The 22,179-nt window shown below is 41.6% G+C and overlaps 1 protein-coding gene across 1 annotated transcript in view; it reads right to left on the reverse strand.

Moving 5' to 3' along the window:
* ATXN1 (ataxin 1) overlaps positions 1–22,179 on the reverse strand; it is a 458,821-nt gene that overhangs the window by 168,662 nt on the left and 267,980 nt on the right. The window contains exon 6 of the mRNA XM_025381666.1: positions 16,237–16,374. The gene's annotated coding sequence lies outside the window, so the exon portion shown is untranslated. The remainder of the gene's footprint in view (positions 1–16,236; positions 16,375–22,179) is intronic.

The following is a 22,179-nucleotide window of genomic DNA, read 5'->3' on the forward strand; positions in this document are numbered from 1 at the left end:
CAGAGAGGATGCTTCAAATAACATTACTAGGCAGAAAGTCTACCTACAGTTCTATCATGAAAAAAGGTTCAAAGTGGGTAGCAGGTCTTCAAACACTTGTATCTAACAAAGATGTAAAAGAGAGTTGGTGAAGCCTGGGTGCAGTGGCTCATGCCTGTAATCCCAGTGCTTTGGGAGGCCGAGGAGGCAGATCACCTGAGGTCAGGAATTTGAGACCAGCCTGACCAACATGGCAAAACCCTGTCTCTACTAAAAATACAAAATTAGCCCGGTGTGGTGGTGGGTGCCTGTAATCCCAGTTACTTGGGAGGCTGAGGCAGGAGAATTGCTTGAACCCGGGAGGCAGAGGTTGCAGTGAGCCGAGATCATGCAACAAGAGCGAAACTCTGTCTCAAAAACAAAAAAAGAGAGTTGGTGAATGGTTTCAAAGAGATATTTGCACACTCATATCCATAACATCATTATTAACAATGAACTAAAGGTGGAAGCAAGCCAAGTGCTCATTGATAGATGAAGGATAAGCTAAATGTGGTGTATAAACATACAACAGAATATTATTCAGCCTTAAAAAGGAAGGAAATTCTGACACATGCTATAGCATGGACAGACCTGGAGGACATTATGCTCAGAGAAATGAGCCAGGCGCAAAAGGACAAATACTGCATGATTCCACTTATATGAGGCACTTACAGTAGTCAAAATAATAGACAGAAAGTAGAATGGTGGTTGCCAGGAGCTAGGGTGGAGGGTGAAGCATTAGTGTTTTATGGGTCTAGATTCAGTTTTGCCAGGAAAAAAAAGAGGTCTGAAGATAAGACGATGGAGATGGTCTCACATCAATATGAATGTATGACTATACACTTAAAAATGGCGAAGACAGTAAATTTTATGTCATGTATATTTTACCATAATAAAAAGAACTGGAAAATTATGTTGGTGAACTATATCATAGCTTTCAAACTTACATGCAAAATTATTTGATTATTATTAAGTTAGTTATTTTATACGGAAAGTTACAGCACAAACGTCAGAGTGGGTAGTATAGATTGATTAGGTAGGCAGCTGCTTGTTTCCTAATCTGTTTGAAAAATGACATCCAAAAGATCTCCCCTGGGATCAGTTGAAATCATCATTAAAAATTTCAGGCCACGCTTGTAACTCCAGCACTTTGGGAGGCCAAGACAGGAGGATCACTTGAGGCCAGGAGTGTGAGTCCAGCCTGGGCAACATAGCGAGACTGCATCTCTATAAAAAATAATTCAGAGAAAAATTAAATCCTTTCATCCCTTAGCCCTTGAAAAATGCAATTATCCTAGCCAAGGCCTCTATCAGCTTAATGTGAGTATCTTAACAAGACTGTTTTTCTCCACAGGCCAACCAAGGTAACTAGACTGATGTCAGGCATTGGAAGAGGGGAAATATCTGACTGGAAAGGCAACAGAGAGTGACCAGCCACTGAAAGGACAGGCAGGAACCACTGGAAACAAACTATGCCTAGTTTGAAATTTCCCCCACAGCACAGATGACCTTTTGCCACAAGTTTTCATACAAGCTTTGCTTTCTCATTCCAACAATCTCCCTGTTATCTGAAAGACTCCTGGCAATTAAAACACACACACACACACACACACACACACACACACACACAGTTCAAAACTTGGAAAGAGCTTTATCAAAAGATGAACAGGTCTTCTACTAAATAATTCCCAACCATCACAATGTAAGTTAATCACAGAAAGTAATTTTGAATTTTTAGTGACATCCTGCAACTGAACTATGGTTAGTAATTTAAGATTGAGATGTACGAAGTGAATGGAGATGACTCTGTTCCTGGTTTGCTGTAATGAGTAGTTACATTTGAAGAATCTAGATATGTGAATGATGTAATAGATAAGGCAGACAGATTGGATCAGAGGGGCTTTAATATGAAGATAAGTGACAATGATAGCTCACAGTTATGACCTTATGCCTATATCATAGAGTGACACTAGACAGCCAGTGAAATGCAAAGCAGCCATGTGCTCTGGATTAGATTCTCACCTCTCTAGCTGGGCAGCTTTCAGTAGAGCATGTCAGGAGTGTGCATATGTGTGCGTGTGTGTGTGTGTGCATGCAGGCGTGCGTGTGTGTGTGTGTGCGCGCGCGTGAGAGAGAGAGTCTGTCATTGTAATATACAGGGAGTTTACATAAAAGAAGTTTGGGAGAGCAACAACAATTTGAATTAGGGTAGCCTATTTTTCTTTATAAGACACTCAGAATACTTAACAGGCCTTACTTCATCAATCTCTGCACCATCTGTCAGACCTTAGGTTACAATGACCGCCCCCATGCATTAATCAAGAAGAGGCAACCAAGTGTGTAGCTTTGAGAAAAGTTCCACTCTTTCAGACTTGACTGTATTATTAAAATTTCTAAAAAGGTAAACAACAGGAGGTGGTTTTGATCACAGCGTTGACTTTAATTGCATACCCATGTCCCCGGCAGCTTAGAATGGTTACAGCGCTTAAGGTAACATACAAAGTGCAGGTGAGTAAGAAAAGAACCTGACAAAACTCAGTGAAATAACACGCAGGTGGCAGCATATGCACACCTGTGTCTTCACCCCACTTCCAAAAATAAGAAGACTCTATTTTTTTACTCTCTACTCCATATACTCTAGAACGGATTACATACATATTTTTAAAGAGTCACGTACTGTTTCAATATTTTATGCAAAACTTCATGTAAGGTCATGTGTTGTACAGAACAAAACATGGAATTGGGCATCTCTCCGGTCACCTATAAAGTTGAGCTCATCCCTTCTTCTGGCACTTGTTCTATACTGTGTTCTGGAAGCCAGACCAGATTGAACACAGCAAAACATATCTTCCTTTCAGTATAGAACGCAGTGAGTCAGTGTTTATGCAATGATCTGCTATTAAAGCAAATAAGCAGAATCAGGAATTCCAAAACATGCCATGTTTTCATTTCCATTTCACATGAGTATAAAGCTCGCCAAATTTGGGTACTTTAAATTAGGAAGTCTCCTATCACACACTTCTTTATCAGTCCTCCACATAACTGTTTAACTAAGACTCTGATAAAAATGTCAAAAATGCTTGCCATGGTTCTCAGCAGCAAACAAATGCCTGCAGGCTCCGACCATGCCCTGGGGTTTTCCAGACCCTCTCCTGTCTTTGAAAATGCATCCCATTCAGTTAGCAGTGCTGGTGATAAGACATGGCACACAGAGGGGCTAAACCACCAGCCCCAAAGGTGCCAGAGCAGAACCCTGCGTTAAGTTTAATGCTGACACAGCCCTCCAATCAGGAAGTGTGTTCGAACTCTTTCATGGGAGAAAATGTCAGAATCTGAGCTACAAAAGTGGCCCGCCTGCCCCTGGAAGATTAGGTTCTGGGTTTTTAGTTTTCCTTCTTGTCTTCCTCTGTTCCCACAATTCCCATTTATTTTCAATTATTTGGTTAGGGAAGGTGTCCCTCAAGGAAAAGAACACAGGAATGAAGGCAGACTGCCCTACTTTTAGACTCTTCTGTATTTTCTTTTTTAATGAAAAAATTAGAAAGAAAACCTGGCAAATTATTATCTGCATTGCACACATTTTGATGCTCCCCTCCCTCATTTTTATCTATAAAAGATAGCACTTTCAACATTTGAGTTATAACCCCAAGGACTGAAAACCCAGCCGCTCTGACCTGATATCAGGCAGTTTCAGTGACAACAAACTGGTCCCCAAACGTACCGGTGAAAACCGCACGTTCTCACTCTTGGCGACTTGAATTTGGTGAAATGAAACAGTCATTTCTATTTTTGCCTTTTGAAAGAGTTACGCTTAAAAGTGTAGTTGAAAGGTCAGATCTGGAAATTAAAGGCTAAGCATGGTCCTATCCAAGGTCAGAGAAGCATTTTGAGAGCACCCCAGAGCCTTAAGAACACATTGTTTATTTTGAGGTCAAAGGGAAAAACATGTTGGAAGGAAAAGTCTTTGGCTGGGTGATGACAATGACAAGAGACTTTCAGAGACTGGAATCTCTTTGACTCAGCCCCTTGGTAGGTGTTTATTTAGAATCCAAGGACATTGGAGTCTGGCAGGATCCCACAAAGGAGCGAGGTGAGGAACACTGGTGGAGTTCTCCCACCAGATTCAAACAGATATTGCTGATGACCTGAGCCTCTGTCTTTTCTGCTCTACCTTGAAGGGCCTCCAACCCCTCTTCTGGTCACATTGTTCTGAAAGTACACGTCAGCTTTGAGCCACCTCTCAGTCAAGTCCTTCCATCTTCTCCTATGCTATCCCTGGGTCATCTCTTTGGAAATTTCCTGAATTGTCTAGGCTAATGAGTGCTTTTAGGCTTTTGCCACCTAACCATGTCTCTACACATCTTATTGATCATGTCAACATCCTGCTTAAACTCTTTCAGTGACCACTCCCCTGTCTTCAAGATAAACTCTAAATTCCTCAGCAGAGCTTACTGAAAAGACACTTTATGATCTGGCTTGTTCTTCATGGGACTTCACATATGCCTGACTCCAGCCACTCCAAACTACTTGCAGTCTTCCAACACACCATGTTCTCTCTTACCTTTGAGCTTTGCTCATGTTGTCCCCCATGTGACTAGAACTAGATTTTCCCCATCCTTTGAACTGAACAAATTAAGTAATTTGCTTTGGTTAAAGGGAAATTAACAAGCATCTTGAAGCAGAGCTTGAAAAGCACTCATGCACTGGGGTTTGCCCTCTCTTGCTGCTTTTGGGAACCCTGAGCCTGCAAAGCGAAGAAGCTCAGACTACTCTACAGGAGGATGAGAGGCCACCTGAAGCAGAGACAAGCTGTCCCAGCTGAAGATCACCCATCTCTCAGGCAAACCAGCCTTCTAGTAGCCACATGAGTGAGACCATGATGGATTAACCAGTTCCAGCCAAGCTGGCCCAGACTAAAATAGCCCAGGTGACCTACAATCATAAGATTGTGGTCTTGGACCTTAACTGTTGGGATGGCTTGTTACACAGTATATGCTAACTGATACATCCACTTCGTTTTCTGGTTAACACTTACTCATCATTCAAGTCTGAGGATGAAAGCTTCCCTGATCCCAGAAGATCTCACACACACACACACACACACACACACAATCTCTCTCTCTCTTTCTGTAAATATTTGCTGAAAGAAGATAAAATAATGTAGATATCCATCTTCAGACTTTCTTCTATCCTAAATTTCAAAGAATTAGACTAGACCGTTTTTTACCTATCACCACCTAGACACGGTAACCACATCAAAATGTATTTTAACGTTTTACTTTTTTAGAGTTCTACTCATATCAATAGCCTTTGGGAATCTCCCTACTCCTTTTATAGATGAGACTATTATAGCTTCCAAACTCACTCTGCCTTTCAGTTTGACTAATACTATAAAATTCACCTAAAATTCCAAGGGCCCTCAGCATATGCACATGGATAATTCTGACAAATGTGTCACCTTCACTGTCATAATTATTCTACTATATACATGTCAAGGAAGCAGAAGGTCTTAACAATACATAACTGAATTCACTGTCAGTGTAATGACAATGACAGTTAATGACAACTCCTATTACAGAGGAAATGTCTCTACAACAAAGAGACTAGCAAGTTGCAACTGCTCACCTGTTCACTTCAGCAACACATCATGATAGATTTTGTTTTGTGAAATGTATCATCATAACAGCATCATGGCTGCCACAGTTATTAGGGAGCAATCACTGGGCTAAAAACTGAACAGACTTTATCGCATTTCACTCTCTTAATAAGTCATCAGGGTAGGTATGGTCAGACCTTCTTTATAGATGAAGTAAATAAGGCTCAGAGAGGTTGGGCAATTTCCCACAGGACACACAGCTAATGAGTGGCAGGTCTGAAATCTGAACCCAAATGTGATTCAAAGAGCCTCTTATATGAACTAATACTTTAAATCTGATGCTGTTAAATGACAGTGATAATGATATTCCTTCAGAAGATAAGGAAATAGAGGCACCCAGAAAGAAAGTAGCTTGCCCTGGTCCAAAAGGGCAGGGATGGGAAGAGAACCCAGGTGTCCATTCTTAGCCTGAAGTTCCTGCTATTGGACAGCGCCCAAGGTATTCCTATCTTCTCCTTAGTCATTAATTTTTTTTTTGAGATGGAGTCTCACTCTGTTGCCCAGGCTGGAGTGCAGTGGCATGATCTTGGCTCACTGCAACCTCCACCTCCCGGGTTCAAGTGATTCTCCTGCCTCAGCCTCCCAAGTAGCTGGGACTACAGGCATGCGCCACCACGCCCAGCTAATTTTATATATATTTTTAGTAGAGATGATGTTTCAGCATGTTGGCCAGGCTGGTCTTGAACTCCTGACCTCAGGTAATCCACCTGCCGCGGCTTCCCAAAGTGCTGGAGTTACTGCGTCCGGCCTAGTCATTAATATTTTGATTCATGCCTACCCTTGTGATCAACAACAACTTATTCAGGAAGAAGAGACAACGGGTTCTTTCCTTTCTAGTATGTTTCCAAATATTCATTGTGTATCTAGCTAGGTGGTAAAAAGAAAAGAACATGAAGCATGAAGTTCATGAAACCTAACTGGGCTATCATCTGCTTTACCAAATTTCTTCTAAAAAAGCAACCATCAAACCCAGAGAAGAATTTGAATCTTCTAACTTTAATGCCATTCACATTAGTTGTATTTCTTATTCACATGAGAGAACTATCTTTATTACCTGTGCAACATAAAGAATGATGAGTATTTAAACACTAAGTGTTGAATTAACAGTTATACAATAATCCAAAAAAACAAAACCGTACTTCTCCACAGTATCAAAATGCACTTAATAGGTATTTATTGTTTCAGGAACACACAATGTCTTCTATCATTTAAATCATTTCGGCAATTTAAAATAAGGACCTGGCTGGGCACACCACACCCTGTCAAACAAAACTGATTTACTTTATCTCATACGAAACATCCTGAAAATACAGGATGCTCTGAAAGTGCCAACAGCTACCCTTGGAGTTTTTCTTTTTCCAAAAATTATTTATTTCAATTTCAGTCCCAGATCTTCACTACCAGCCCTTATTTCAGCTATGGTAGAAGAAGTGAATACTTTTTGAGTACACAAAAGGTGCTAGAAATGGTCAGTTACACGCTAAATGCCTTTCCCATCATAAGCACACAGTTTCATGCAATTATCTCGGCTTCAGTGTGGTCATTCAGTGGAACAAATGATGAAGGTCAGTGAGACTACAAAAACTCTTTTAGTCGTGAAGGGAAAGACAACAATGCATACCTCAAAATTCCTTTTATCTGTGGATCTTCAGTGCTCGGGGGACACCCTTTCATCAGTCTTCCTGGTTCCCCATTTCCTTGCAAAGACCCACCTTGAGTATCTTTCTCCGTGAAAAATGTCTTAGCATCTCCAGGACCACACAGACCAGAAGCACTCTCAGGAGAAAATGTCACCAAATCCATTGCCTGGGGGTTTCCACAGAGAAGTGGCCATGGAGGGAAGCCCCCAGGTCTGCCAATGTCACTCGACTGGCCATTTTAGATTTCATCTAGGCAAGGCCACCTTGGACAGGGACTTTAAGATACAATCCACAGTATTTCCATGTTCTTCGGATCCAAATCAGAAAATGGCAGAAAAAGTCATTTAGTGCCAATTCAATGTGGCATAAAGAGAGGAGAGCAATTAAAAAGAAGAGTACAAGGTGAGCCGTATTCCTCTTCAAGGCTGGGAGCATGGATAAGTTACCAGAGCTCTGTAAGAAGGCTCTCGTTACACTGGACAGCTTTCAGGCCAGACCTGTCAACAGGAAAAGTGGCCAAGAGGGACTGTCATGGTGTTTCCCTTCCTTCTGCCTCCCTTGACCTCTGATTCCTCTGAAACATCTACTCATGTCTCCAAATCTGCATGCCGGTGCCGATCAACAACCAGAACATTAACCTGAAACACTGGCAAGAAACACTGGCACCATGAGATGCCCTGAGATCACCTAACATCTTGGCCCGGCAGTCCCCACATTCTGCCTGGACTACCCATTAATTCATTTGTTATTCTCCATGGGATTCTATCTGTACCAGAAAGACCATGTGTTCCATGATCCTTAGTAAGTGACACTCCCATGATACACTTAGTAAGTGACATCTTCCTCCTGGAGGCCTGCCCACATGAGGGAAATGGAAAATCCTCTTTGAGCAAGGTGACTGCCAACTCCCTTCTGACCCTCTCGAGGCCACCCTCTTCCACCGCCACTCCCTCACTTGCCTTTAACGAAGTGCCAGCCAGCACGTTGCTAGGACAACTGGCGTCACTGCAGAGGCACAGAAATAGATCACCAGTGGGGCTGGGAACCTGGATTATAAACTCCGATGACAGCGATGAGATACTGATTGGCAGCTAATCTGTTCCCTATGGTGAGTGACAGAGTAACACTACCCAGTGGGCAGCTCTCACCTTGACACACTACCCTTTCATCTACATTTGTGCTTGATGTGGTGGTGACTGAGAAGGGGCAAGGAACTAGCTTTAGATAGACGCTGAATGACTCTGTTTTGAACTATGTGAGCCAGAAGATATGGAGTAACCACCTGACATCTGCACGTTTAATTTGTTATTTTCCTGAAAATTAGGGAGGAAGGCTGTTCATAAGCAGAAGTATGAGAGCCAGAAACAGGTAGAGCCATCGAGGTTGCCAAAGAGAAGGAAAAAACAATCTGTTTGGACAAGTAATAGCTTTCTCCTTTCTGAACAATAGCATTCTACTCCTCTACCTCCTTTTAGAGATCAAAGAAGACAAAGTCAAAGGAAACCGGAAAACTATGGCTTGCCATGGTAGAAGAAGAGAATAATTTTTGTGCCCAGTTCACTTTGTTCTCCAGGGTGAGTTTTACAATGCTTATAACGGGTAGCAACTCGTAGGAGCATTGGATTAAGACTGCCTATTAAAGTCTTGGATTTTAGCCCTGGAGAAATTACATTTTTTTTTTCAATTCTAGGCAAGCCACAAAGGCTTGGGAAGAAGAAAGGAAAAATGAAATGAAGAGCAACCTAATGGAAACTTTAGAATACCATTTTGTCAAGAGCATTTTCATTTCTAGATGCACAAAGGAAGGCTGGTGAGGATGGCTGATGTGCAGATTGAAACACGTAACCAACAGCCCGGGACCTGTGCAGGGGTCCAGCAGCGAATTCTGCCAACAATGTGGGCAGGTCACCTCCCAGTGCCAGGCACTCAAGACTGGGAAAAGATCACAAGATGCTCTTTATAAAGGTATTGAGAAAGAAGTAGAATTTAAAAGTAGAAGAAGATGGTTAAGAGTCCAAAGAGCATGATGATAAAAACCTGCCTGAGTTTTGGAAATAAAAGATGACAACAGAGGATCGCCATTTGTATACCATTTATGTTTCCATTTAAGGAGACTCTTCTTAAGTAAGTCGTTTCAGGAATATAAGCACAAATAGAAAAAAAATTACTCTGAAAACTTAATTTCTCTAACATAGGTTTCAAACAGCTAATTTGCTATCACACCTAAAAATCATTTTATACTTGTCAAAAATGACTTTTTCTGAATCATGTAACATACTTGTTTAGGTGTCTGGAAAAGGTTAACATAATCCTCAGGATTTATAGAAGATGGATTAATTCTTTCAGTCTACGATTCTACTTAGCAATAATTTACTACATAGCTACCACTGGAAATTTAACATGAATTTAAGTTGGAGATGTGGTTAATATTTTTATGGTATAATATGATTCTTTTACGAAAGTGAAAAATTTAGATAATTAAAAAATGAAGTTACCTATTTTTCTCTTTACATTAGTCCTAAGGAGTAATTTATGTGTTGTTAAGAACCAATAGATTTTGTTTGGGTTCTACGACAAAACAATGTCAACTAGTTCTTATTACTATTCATTCATCCCTGCCCTTCTTTCTTGTGGATTCTTGAACATTGAGCACTTTGAACTTATACCACCTAAAAAATATATCTTTAGTTTTGGATGTGTTTTTCTGTCCAAAGTTCAGTTGGAAACACTGCCCTTATTAACTCCGGGAGGCATCATTCTTTAGGCATCTCAAGTTCCTGCTTCAACTTTTACATATAAAAATCTAAAATGGGCCAGGTGTAGTGGCTCATGCCTATAATCCCAGCACTTTGGGAAGCCGAGGTGGGCAGATCACTTGAGCTCAAGAGTTTGAGACCAGCCTAGCCAACGTGGTGAAACCTTGTCTCTATGAAAAACACAAAAATTAGCCAGGCATTGTGATGCACGCCTGTAATCCCAGCTACTTGGGAGGCTGAGGCAGGAGAATCACTTGAACCCAGAAGGCAGAGGTTGCAGTGAGCTGAGATCGTGCCACTGCATGCCAACCTGGGCGACACAGCGAGAGAGTTTGTCCGGAAAAAAAAAAAAAAAAAAAGATCTAAAATGATCCTGAAGAAAATGGTGGCCTGGTGACCATGTGCTACAAATCCTCATGCTATGTTTTTGTCAGTGTTCAAACAATTTCTGATGGAAAGAAAGCTCTGGCTCTGAGCTCTCACATGCCCAGACACAGAAATAGTACACAAAAGACTATTCCTAGTCTCTTCTCAAAGCCTCCTTTGTCTTCCCTAAATACACACATAGATTGGGTTGAAATTCTACCTCTGTTTGAAGGCTCAATTTAGATGTCTTCCCTGAAATTCCAGCGCTGATGACTCTTACCCATAGTCCCTTTCGTACACCTGACTCCGCCACCAAGTACATCCTCCCATAGCACCTTCCTAGAGTCTCAAACGGTGGTAAGTACAGATTACTCAGCACTGGATCCCTGATGGACTCAAGAACATCTTGGCACACAACAGTCTGTTAATAAATATCATGTATTGAGTGAACTCTAAACTTAAAGAGAAGACAAAAGCATTTTACCTCAGCACTATTCAGTTACAAAGCAGCCTGACCAGGCTGCTCATGTTTTCCTCCCCCCATAGAACGTGAAGGTTGTAAAAGATCCATGAACTTTTTTCCTTCCACAACGTCTGAGTGTTCTTTGCATTTTCCTCGTCCTGTCCAAGATGCTGAGAGAAGGAGCTGAGAACTTGAGGAAGAAGGCGCCAAGGGGAAAGGGTGTGCCTGGGATGGGCGCACTTTGTCAGCTGCCTCAGGAGGTAGCTCTGACACCACTTCTTAGAAGCAGTGACTCCTGCAAAGACCCTGCCAAAGGTGCCAATCCCAAATAACACACCAGGGGCAATGGCCAGGAACTAGCGAAGCTGTCAATCAGAAGCCATTCGAGGAAGTCTGAGGAAGAGAGAGAAATGGGTGAAAGAGAAAACTCTAGAAGACTTGAAGCAATTCCCAGTGCACTTGGATGGAGTAAGCTCAGTCAGACCCTCTCTGCCTTTACAATCTGCAGGTCAATTTGCAGGACCATTACAAGCAAGGGTTTAAGAAAAGAGATTGTTCTCCCTCACTCGTCCAACAGTGGTGGAATCTCCCCTTCTCTCCTGACCCTCTTACCTACTTCAGATTTTTTTTATGACAGTGCTGGAGAATTTGGTATCACAGATGGCAAATCTAAAAGGTACAAATTGACAGACACAGAGGGAAATTCCCAGATTGCTCTTATTAGAGAGTGTGTGTATGCAATTCTCTTACTCCGGAGATTCAGAGTAAGAGAAATTCAGCTCCCATTTTTTATGACTTATACAGACAGTATAATGCTGTTTACACAGGTACAGAGGTATTTATTTTAGTCTCTCCATTTCTTCCTAGGAATAATGTAATGCCTGCACTCAGAGCAGTTATTCTGAAAAGGGACTACGCAGATACACAGAATTCCAGAAACGTTTATTATTGCTGTCCTCAAAAGCTAAATAGCACAATGCCTCCCTAAGAAAGCTTTTGTGAACTTCCCATCACACACCACAGAGACATTAAATGGGTTTCATTTGTACCAGCACACCATTTTTTCATTCTAAGGTGTGCACTGGAATGAAGTGCTATTCAGTCAGCCCCTTTCTAGGGAGATACAGCACTTTGGGCCCGGTCCTACTTTGAAAAGAAACATGAACGTAAGTAGTGATGAAATGATGTGATGATAAGAGACAAAACCACCGCCGTTCACAGAAAGCCAGGGCAGGATACTCACAAACAAGTGACAAAGCAAACCACTCAAATGGAAAAGGGGAGGAAATACACACAGTGCAGACTTTTAAAAAAAGTATTAGAAAATCCCCAAACTCTACTGATAGGTCTAGAAAACTTTTTTTTTTTTTAAACACAAATTGTTCCCTCCTCACATTCTTTATACACATCAAGTATCCACTTCTAAGGAAAAGAAAATAGTCTAGACTCTCCATCCCTTCCCCACACCCTTAAACTGCTGTCAGATTCAAGCAATCTCATCAGAACAGCATGTATGTTCCTTTTCCTAATGGCTCAGGCCCACACATGAGAGGCCTAGGGATGCACTTACTCTACCCGTAGACATTCATTCAATGAATATTTACTGATTGCCTATTATGGGAACAAGCAGTATTTTAGGTACTATTCATTCACCAGGGAAGAATAAGACTAAGAATAAGAATAAGAATAAGGAGTAAGAATAAGAATAAGAATAAGAATACCATCCCTCCTTTTGCAGAGCTTGCAGACTAGTTGAGGAGATTGATGATTAACAAATAAATATGTAATATGTAAGATGCTTAAAAGAAAAAACACAGAAGGCTAGAGGACTGAGAGGGATGGGGTGGATCAGGGAAGGCTTTCTTTATGTAGATCGGGGAAGGCTGCTTTGATAAGGTAACTCAAGAATTCTTACTTAAGGAAGCAGAGAAGCTTAGGAATGAAATACGGATCTCTCTCTCCTTGCTTAGACTCTAACCAATATTTGAGCACAGAGGTGGTTAGTTTTAGAAAATTTAAGTTTAAAAATGGCTCCTGTTTATTTTCAAAAGGACCAATGAGTATGGACCCTAAATTTAAACAGCTAAAGCTATAGTCTAAGGATGGTCTCAAAGAAATACCTTTGAATTGTCATATGGTGCCTAGGAGGGTCTTGGGGAAAGGGTTTCATGGTAGTGAAAGATGTAATAACTCTTGTTTTCTTGTAACCTTAAGACCGTGCTCAATGTTTTAAAAACAGCTGTAAACGAGGTAGTGCCAAATCATTGATTTTTAGGAACCCAAGAAGGTAAAATAAAGGTTCAATCGGCCTCATCTAAGGCTGATACTTTATGCAACATGAGACACTTAGGGTGAGAACCACCACTGCAAGTGATTTAACTGACTTTTCTCAAGTTGTCCATCATAAAATGAATCCCTGTGGTGGAGAGGGCCAAGGTTATATAGCTAACAATAGCACTGTGCATAAAATCCAGGTCTGCTAACTCGGAGTTCAGTGTCAGCACCATTCTCTTCTTGTACAAGATCCCCCATCTTAGAGCCAGTCTGAAACATCTTCAGGGGCAAAGGCCATCTGCTGACAAGTGGTGGCAGATCTGAGAGGCAGTTAATGGGACATGCAGAGGAATGAATGCAAGGAGTAACATCTGCAGGGACTGCTGAGCATGGGAACCAGGACTTCCAATGGCTGCTGTGATTATCACTCACACATTTATACACCCACCCCCAGACCCTGTCCATGTGCAAACACGCGTTCTTTGAAAATCGCCTGCCTTCTCCACTGCAACAGCTCTCCATGGCACAGGCTTTGGGGCACGCAGGACACTAAACCCAGGGAAGATAGAAAACCAGTGCTGTGAACATGTGCCCAGACAATGAAAGGTTACCAACATCACAGTTTACTAAGAAAACGAGGAACTCCCACTGCCCCTACCAAGCAAATGTGGTTTTGAAAAGAAAGTACTTAGCATGCAGAAAGAGTTCACTAGAATTTGGTATTTTCTTGCTCTTCAACACACTCCATTTACAGAAGGATTTTAAAATTACTTCAAGTCTGCCATGTGGCATCTTAAAGTGTACACTTCAGAAGTTCTTTGAAAACCTCACTTAATCTTTGAGGTCTGACAGGGTGTCACATGAACAGTTCAAAGCAACGGTTAAAACAACAACAAAAAAACCCCACTAGATTTGAAACAAAAGCTATCTTGATTATGGTAACTGCACGAGTTATTTAAATAGAGACTGAAACCTAAAGCAGTTTTACATAAGACACTCGTTTCCTAGGATAAAAATGCTTTAAACAATACCACCAGAAGTGCATTCTAACAGTTACCTGATTGGGAAAATGATTTCTAGTAAAACACACTGTAACTGGAGTACCCAAATCTAACATGGCCCACAATTATTCCTTGATAGTGATAGAAACTTTTATAATAAGGTTTTTTTTAAAAAAAAAAATAAATAAGTAAGTAAAATAGTGCTTTCACAATGCTCTGCCCCTTACAGGGACCCTAAACCAAGATGCTGATTGCTTAATAAAAAGGTAGTATGCGCTGGGGATGGTGGCTCACATCTGTAATCAAAATATTTTAGGAGGCAGAGGCAGGAGGATCACTTGAGCTCAGGAGTTCAAGACCAGCCTGAACAACATGGTGAAACTCTGTCTCTACCAAAAATACAAAAAATTAGCCAGGCATGGTGGTGTGCACCTGTGGTCCCAGCTATTCTGAAGGCTGAGGTGGGAGAGTCGCTTGAGCTTGGGATGCAGAGGTTGCAGTGAATCGAGATCACACCATTGCACTCCAGCCTGGGTGACAGAGTAAGACACCATCTCAATTTAAAAAAAAAAAACAAAAACAAAAACAAAAAAAACATTGAAAATAAGGTAGTATGGAACAATACACAGACTTGCAAAATATTTCTTTATAGGGGGTTCGCGACTTGCCCAAGGTTGCCAAGGTACTTGATCTCAACAGCAGGAATAGGATTCAGGTCAGTTGATTCCAGGTTGACTGATTTCCACTAGACCCAACGTGTACAGAATGGAAATACAATGAAGCTTCAGTGTCTCCCGCTGTCTGCTTTCAATGAAGCACTGGGAAAATTTGAATTTAATAAGCTCATATTAATGTTACTAAATTATTTAACCCTGAGGATATGACATGGATACATATGCATATTTTAATACAAATGTTTAGAAATCTATGAAACAAAAAATATTAGGAACTATTTTTTTCCATGTCAATACTTTTCTCCCTGATATATGCTGCACTTTGCGCTTTACAAATCTTGTAGGCAACTGCAAAAAAAATAGGTAATACATGCTCAAAAAAGTTTTCTGGCCGAGTTCACAAGAAGCTGGAAACCTAAAAATATATATATAGATATATACACATACATAAACAAGAATATACATATATATTGCAGAAATATTCATATGTATTTATATATACACAAAACAACAAAAATTTAGAAGAAATTGGCTTGTCATTTCCCAAAATTTGAAGAGAGTATCTTTTCGTCCTCAGAGGTGTTCATAGGCCATCCTGAGTTTCATGCAGCTATATTCTTTCCTAGTCAAAATCTCCTAACTTTGTTTTGTGACACAGTCCAGCAACAAGGTAAACTCTCCAGAAAGTAGCAGGGCTGAGCACCCTTGCATTATTTCCTAGTGGAAGGGCTCCCTGAAGTCACACTATGTCATCTCTTCCATTTCCTGATACTAAAACTTGTCATGCAAGGCGGCCATCAGGTGACACGTGGGAACAAACTTTTCTAGTCTCAAAATCCCAAGCCAGTAACCTGATCAAAACCAGTAAATCAGCTCATTTTGAATAAGTGAAGTACCACACATAACTGCTTAAAACTTGCATACCTCAAGATTTTAAAAGCCAGAGAGAAAAATGTCATTTTCATCAACTGCACATACAGAAGAATAATTGCTGGATGGAAATGCTGATTGCTAATCCTTAGCCTGGAGAATTTTACCCGCTACTCACCAACCTAAAAGAATTGCAATAGCCCAGTTTAAAGGGGCTGCTCTAAATCTGATACTATTTGGCTGAACCGGTAGAAAAGAGGTTCCTACAATGAAAGAATCACTGCATTCTATCCTTTTATTCCTGAAGTAGATAGTCTGCAGCATGCCATAGAAGCTGAGAGAAAGGCAAGTTCCAGCAAATACAAACAGGACTTCTTCCCTTAAAAAAAGAAACTAATTGGATGATCACCTAGAGCTCATGCTAATACCCCTTCAACACCTGGCTCAGTTACATCAAGTGATTCATGAATCCTGACAAGGCAAGCCACTACAGATATTGTTCTTGGTTATTAACTTACAACATTCACTGCGTACTGTTCACAGGTAGCCTCAGCCTATACTTCACCATGGAGACTTCCCACAGGCGCTGGAGGTCTCCTGAGGGCTCTTGGGCTCAGGCGTGGTCTTCCTTCCTTTCACAGAGAAGTGAGAAATACCTAGCATGGAAATAGAGCAGAAGAAAAAGAAAAAGGTAAACGCATCATCAAATCACTTGTTATCTCAACCAATAAAGTCTCACGACCAATTAGACGAATTGATACTTCACCAAAGATCATTTTCTTAAAAAAGAAGTTCAATGTTCTTGCTCTTTTCCCAAAAAGAACACGGCATGATACAGCCAGACTCTCCTCACCCCAAAGTTGAAGCCATTTCTGGGAGATTTCAGACACAATCTTAGCTGAGAGGCAGACTTGCAAAAAAGCTTCAAAACAGGCCACGTGGCTTTACTCTTCTGCAAAAGGAGCCAAGGACTGGCACCTTCTACCACTGTCATACCTTACTGGGTCATGGAGAAGATCAAGAGGATCATTCTTGCAAAGCACACACAGTTCCCGAGAAGAAATCCACAATGTAAATGCAAAGCGTTACTGGTGGTCATAAGCCTGTTCCTGAGCCCTGGAGCCAGAATACAAAAGTCAGCACTGGCCAGGCACCAATCATCAGCTATCCCTGGAGCATCCAAACGTCTGCATGCCCGACTGTGCTGAGTTTCAGGAAAGAAAAGGAACAGAAACGAAGAATCTGGAATCTCTGGGGAAAAGAAAGTGAAGGCATCAAGCAGGAAGCTAAGAGAAAGAGTGTAAGGTGGGCCGTAGGGCACATGCGGGAGCGTGGTTATTTGGTACACGGCTCCCTCAGATTGCTGGTTTGCGGCGTTTTGTGCACTGAATGTTTGCGACGCTGTGAAATTTTCCACTTGGCTGTCTGCCATTTCCGCCCACCGAAGACAACACTTACACCCACCAAAGTAGCACAGCGAGGCCCTGATGGAAAAGGATTGGATAACTTTTTGTTTATTTGCTGTTGCTTTTAATGAAAAGACTTATTCATATCCTGATCATTAATATTTTCCACACCTGGATTTCTTGATTTTTTTCCCCCTTTTAAGGTTGACCGAGGAACAGCTTCTCCTGGAACGATACTATCAACTTATTTTGCCTTGTGTACTTTTGAGAAGCACACTTGAGGCACAGGAACTTATATTAGCGGCTTTGGGGATGACGAGAAACAGAATTTAAGTGCTACACTAGAATCTTGTCTGCTTCCCAAATACATCATCGACAAAGGCCAGTCATGTTTTTCCTTTCAAATCATGAGCATGCACAGAAAAAACAGAGTTGTAGTATTAGCATTGTGGGTGTCATTAATACCATTTCTCAGGGGAAAAAAAGAGTGGTCCCTCATCTCTAAAAAAAAAGACAAGAATGAATAATAACAAATCGTAGATTTGGAATTGGTAACACACTGACAAGTATACCTCAAAATAAAGAACTACTAAAAAATGGAGAGACCAAATTAGGGCAGAAGAGAGAAAGGAGGTGTCTGCTACATATAATTAACCATCACTTTCATAATGAATACAGTTTACCAAGTGCTTTCCCATTAATTAAATCATTCACTTGATACAATTTTACTTGGTACTTGCTATATCCACCAGGCTCTGTGTTTGACGGGGGAATACACGGTAAACAAAATAGCTCAGGATCCTGCACCCAAGGAGCTCACTGCCTCAAGAGGAACAGACATTAAATAATTATACGAGTTTTAGTGGATGCATAAAATTTGAAAGCTGGATAGGCAGTATGAAGGAAAAATGAACATTGTGATTTGTAGTCATGATGGGGGCACCTCACTTAGAAGAAGGGTCTCAGGAAGGCTTCTCTTACAAAACTAACATTCAAGCAGGAAAGTAGAAAATGAGTAGAAGTTAGCCAGGCATCAGGTTTCCAGGTAGATGAAACAGTCTGTGCATTATACGAACTGATCTAGCGAGGTACAACTGTTTTCTGTTATTTCACTCCTTTTTATTTTGCCATTTCAACTGAGTCCCCTTGAAAAAGAAATGAGTGACACAACTGTTCTCCGTACCTTGAAATAAGAGATGATTCATCTTTCTGACTGCTAGGCCATCAGAGCAACACACACCTTCTCTGTGATTAATTTCTGTGAGAGGAACACCCCTGCTGCAGGTGTTATTCCTGATGTGATGGTAAATAATGACCCTGCTCTCTAATGCACCCCAAGTCACTCCATCATCACAGTGAAGTAAAAGGAAGCTCTCTTGTTGACACCTGCATGCCACAGCTGAAGTTAAGAAACCCTCCCCCAAAAAGGACTGAAAACAGATCACATTACTTGTAGACTTCTGAAAAACATCTTAAGTACCTTGGATCAGGTACCAAATTTCTGGCTGCCCCTTGATGATTACAGTATTTTTATTATTTCTCTCTTGAACTTAAACAGCTTTTATGCCCACCATTAACAGTGTTCTGTCAGCCCTCTCTCTTGGTTCTTGGTTCAGCGATCTGTTTACTTACCCACATGAGCCGCAAGCAAGGTGCAAAGAAATTAAAAGCAGTGGAAATGTCATGTTCATCTGAAGTGTTTTCTTCTTCCCTATCATCCCAGATCTGGCTCAACTTAATTCTTCCACTAAGGAAAATCAGTAGTTTGCTTTCTTCATCCTACAACATTAAAGCATCATCCAACAGGCTCATTCATGTTCTCCCCATGAATGGAGTAAGTCTGAAAGCCTGTCTGAAACAAATATGCCAAACTTCTATTTGAGTCTCTTTCCATTTAAAATGTAAACCCAAGATAAAATGTAATTTACTCTACAGGCTTCTCATACAAACAAAAATATTAACAATATTCCACATTCAAAGTCTCAGAGTACAAACCTTCACTTTGACCTGGCAACTTTGACTCACTCAGAAAGGAGAGAGAGGACAAGAAAAAGCACTTCCTGAAGCCAAGCTGTCCAATATCTGGCCATCGGACCTGGGAAATGACGTTGGGCTGTCAGTTTCATCCTCTGCCTAGAGGAGAAAATGACACAATGCCAATTTCTCCTTCCCCAGACTGCCCACAGCACTTACAGTCTCTACCACACATTCTGACCCAAGGTCCTTTTCAGTTCAGCACTTTGTTATACTGTCTTTTTATACTCCACTGGATTTATTTAAGTCTTGAAGGCTCAAAAAGTTTCTAAGCTCCCTGATGAAAGAAACCTTGCCATGCCCTTCTTTTGCAACCTCCTAATAGCATCTAGTGGAAGAGCCTGGATTTAAATTAAATGATCCATATCCAAAACCTGTTCTAGGACTTAACCCTTACGCCAAAAGAATCACCAGTCTACAGCTATACGTTAAGCCCATTTCACCTTTCTCTGTCCTCCAGGGACTTGAAACTCTGATGATGCCTGTCATCATCATGTGTCAGCCCTCCACAAACTCGAAAAAAATTAAATTACAACTAAGCCTTTATATTCTGTTCTTCCAATCCATTACATTTTTAGTCACTAGTGGATTTTGAACAGTTGTCATCTCCTTTCAAGATTTACAAACTCCCCCATTTCCTCGTCACCAGCAGCTTACATCCTTAGTTCTCATAGCTTCTCAAAGCCACTATTAAGGAAACCTTCATGGCATGAGAGGGGAGATGCAGACCTCTGAGGCAGTGATACTCAAACTTGAAGCAGCATCAGAAATGGCTGGAGAAGGCCAGGTGCAGTGATTTATGCCTGTAATCCCAGCACTTTGGGAGGCTGAGGTAGGAAAATGGCTTGAGCTCAGGAGTTCAAGGTTGCAATGCGCTATGATCACACCACTGCACCCCAGCCTGGGCGGAAGAACAAGACTCCGACTCAAAAAAAGAGAAGAAAGGAATAGAAATGGCTAGAGGGTCTTGCTAAATCAGAGAACGCTAGGACCCATCTGTGGGATTTCTGATTCAGTAGGCTTGGGGTGGGGTCAGATAACTTGTATTTCTGGCAAGTTCCCAGGTGATGCTCATCCAGGGACCACACTTTGAGAACCACTTCTCTAAGGTTAAATGTTTCTGTCAATTACAGGGCCAGAGAGATGCTAAGGATCTTCTGAGTATATTTAATCACCATATGATAGCTACATTGAAAGCAATGATACCTATTTTAAAGGAGCGATAAATGACTGAAAAAAAAAAAAAAAACCCAACCCAAAAACCAAACAACAAAAACCTTCACACACTATATAACCCAGGTTATTACACTGTGTGTGGCCTCTCTACTTGGGCTCTTAATCCATTCTCCTCCTACTGGCTCCAGATCCTGCTGGGGTCAACTCTGCCCCCAACTTCCCTTCAGTCTTTTTCCTTTCTACTGGAAATTTCACATACTCCAAGCATACTCAGTCACTGCTATTCCTAAAAGACCTTATCCATACCCTAATACCGTCCCAAATGGCTGTCCCCTCTCTCCTGTTTACCAACAAACAGTTGTACTACACATTCAATGACAGTATTTCACCACCTGTATCTTAAAACTCTGGAGCTTGATTTCTACCACTTTTCTCTGTGTTAGTAACCTTCCTTCTCCTCCAAAGGTCACGAATGGTTTCCTGCCTTCTAAATGCAGTGACCTTTGCTGAGTCCTCCTCTTAACTTCTCTAACAACGTCTGATACAGTTCACCAGTAATAGTTCCTTCCATTTTCTTTTCCTTTTGTTTAGTAGACTAGCATTTTTGCCTGAACAGCATCTTTTCTGGAATGATCTCTCCCCTTGGCTGTTATCTGGGCTGGGACGACTTCATACGTTGGCCCGGAAGATGGACATATGACCCAGGTCTGGACAATCGTAATACAGCAACCCTCTAGCCACAGTCACTGGTCTAGGGGTAGGCATGTACCCAAGGCAAGCCAATCAGAGGCCTCTCTCAGACTACCTGGAACTAAGAGGAGCAACACACTCTTTCCTAGTGAGACCATGGGAGCAGGATGCTACTAACAGCTGATTTCTTTATCCGCCTCTTAAGGAAAATCCACTGGAGAAGGCAGCTTCCCAGTAGAGAGCAAAGCTGAAAGACAGAAAATCTGAGTCCTGATGATGGTAAAGTCCCTTGGATTCAGCCATGCCAAAAGTTAGACTGATCCCTGAACTTTTTTTTTTTTTTTTTTTTGGTGAGATGAAGTCTTGCTCTGCCACCCAGACAGAGCAGTGGCACGATCTCGCTCACTGCAACCTCCGACTCCCGGGTTCAAGCAATTCTGCCTCAGCCTCCCGAGTACCTAGGATTATAGGCATGTGCCACCACACCTGGCTAATTTTTATTGTTGTTGTTGTTGTTTTGTTGTTGTTGTTGTTGTTGTTTGAGATGGAGTTTCGCTCTTGTTGCCCAGGCTGGAGTGCAATGGCGCACTCTCAGTTCACTGCGAACCTCCACTTCTCGGGTTCAAGCGATTCTCCTGTCTCAGCCTCCTGAGTAGTTGGGACTGCAGGAACCCGCCACTACACCCAGCTAATTTTTGATATTTTTAGTAGAGATGGGGTTTCACCATGTTGGCCAGGCTGGTCTTGAACTCCTGGCCTCAAGTGATCCACCCGCCTCGGCCTCCCAAAGTGCTGGGATTACAGGCATGAGCCATGGCGCCTGGCCTGATCCCTGGAATTTTTAGTTATATTATGATAGACCAAATTCTAATGTAGCCCACAAGATTGCCATGCCCCCCGGCAGACACACACCTCTTCCCAGTTAGTCAATGGTACAGTAATCAAGGTTCTGCTGTTGTGAAGGGATTTTGCAAATATAAGTGAGGTCCAAAATCAACCGACCTTAAAATAGAGAGATTATCTTGGTGAGCCTGATCTAATTAAGAGAACCCTAAAAGGGATGGGGCTGTACCAGGAATGAGAGAGGACATGCTGATGGAGGAGGCAAGTCATGTGGCAAGGAACGGAAGGTGGATGCCAGGACCTGACAGTGGC

Source organism: Theropithecus gelada, chromosome 4 (genome assembly GCF_003255815.1).
Source record: "Theropithecus gelada isolate Dixy chromosome 4, Tgel_1.0, whole genome shotgun sequence".
NCBI classification, from domain to species: domain Eukaryota; kingdom Metazoa; phylum Chordata; class Mammalia; order Primates; family Cercopithecidae; genus Theropithecus; species Theropithecus gelada.